We start from the raw sequence: 1,569 nt of genomic DNA, 5'->3' as shown, positions 1-1,569 counted from the left end.
TTAATAAATTAGCCTACCATATTTTATTGAAACATAAGATACAAGACAAAAAGTTAAACAAATAAAGAAAACAAGTATATGGACGAAATGACTAGATTATTTATGTAATAAAAAATTCTTTGTGATGTTGTTTTACATATAAACGAATAAAATAATTTGTGAAATGCTTGGTATAGGACAAGTTGCTCTAAGAATTAAGAAAGGTTAACGTTGGCGCATTCGGAAGGGAGGCCCTGGGGGAAGCGCTTTGTATCTGTGCAGTAATTGTAGATCATGTAATTCTTTTCCACCCATCTCATCTTCTCTTGACCAGCTGAATCTAGCTCCTGCGAGAGCCATTGGGGATCATTTGTCGTTGAAGTGGGAGATTTGGAATCGCAAGAAGAGGAGCCTGAAGACCAGATGCACGCGTTATTGGCATTGAAGTTTCTGTAGGAGGCTGTAAATGGTGCCTTTGTCCAATCGGTCTTGACAAGGCCACCCCTGGTGGCCCAGTCATCAGCATTCCATAGGCTGGAGTAGATCCTCATGGGCTGGTTCTTGGGGAATGGAACTCCAATGGATTCTGAGTTCTTGAATTCTCTGATGGGCGTTCCATCTACAGAGAAGATTATGCGTTGGGGGTTCCAAAGGATGGAGTAGGTGTGGAAGTCTGCTGTAGGATCGAACCAGAGATAGAATTGTTGCTCCCTGTTTCCCTTTCCCTGACTGAAGACATTTGTATGGAGAATATAAGGGTCGCCGCTGAGGTTGCCGAGGAATTCGAAGTCAATCTCGTCATGGGTCGGCCCCTGAGATGACAAGTAGTAGGCCGTGACCGTGCCGGCTGAGTTGCCGGGGACAAGCTTGAGCTGCATGTCTATCTTACCGAAGAGGTACTCGTGCTTGGATTGGAAGCCGGAGCCAGAGGCCTTGTCAAGGGACAGGGTCAGAAGCTCCCCATTGTTGAGTATCTTTCCTCGACCATCGCCCCATGTGACGTCGAAATCTTGGTAAAAACTACTAGCCGAAGCAACAATAGCCAAAGAGCCCAAAACCAGTAAACAAGACAGAAACTTTAAGGAGAGCCCAGGAGAAGTAGAGGAAGAATAAACCATTGCTAGTTGTTGAGTAGAGTTTTACTTGGTAGGACACAAAGAATTGAATGGGGAACTGGTTGCGAGTTCTGAGTGAAGTGAGATTGATTTATGGTTGAAGAAGGCCTTTTATGGGTAGTGGGATTTGCAGAAACGCGTGGACGAGGAAGGTTCGGATGGTGTTTCTTTCTTTCATGCAAGGACCTGAGTTGGCTTTGGCCCATGTAAACCCCAATGAACAGTTCTCATCCACTTTGGACGTTTTTTAATGGAGGGAGAAATTAAATAACACCTGGTTTGGGTGCGCTAGTGAGTGCTGACAGACTGACAGAAGACGCGTCTCTCTCACCGCCATTACAAAGTACAAACAAGCAGCTGTAATGGCCTAGTTGACTGGTTGTCACTTTCCACGTTCCACCACGGACAACAATAGCATCCAGATTTCCTCACTTAATCCTTCTCACATCCAGATTTTCTAATTAGCTAAAATTTA

At 44.6% G+C, this 1,569-nt stretch overlaps 1 pseudogene across 1 annotated transcript; it reads right to left on the bottom strand.

Annotated features, from left to right (window-relative positions):
• Window positions 1-1,190, bottom strand: LOC148869976 (putative xyloglucan endotransglucosylase/hydrolase protein 23 pseudogene; annotated as a pseudogene). Its single transcript, XR_016107427.1, has one exon. The product of XR_016107427.1 is annotated as a putative xyloglucan endotransglucosylase/hydrolase protein 23 pseudogene (transcript).
• Window positions 1,191-1,569: the final 379 nt, after the last annotated feature.

Source organism: Nelumbo lutea, chromosome 2 (assembly GCF_056320005.1).
Source record: "Nelumbo lutea isolate HS-2025 chromosome 2, American lotus-T2T, whole genome shotgun sequence".
Taxonomy (NCBI): domain Eukaryota; kingdom Viridiplantae; phylum Streptophyta; class Magnoliopsida; order Proteales; family Nelumbonaceae; genus Nelumbo; species Nelumbo lutea.
This window is presented reverse-complemented; position numbering and strand designations above follow the sequence as displayed.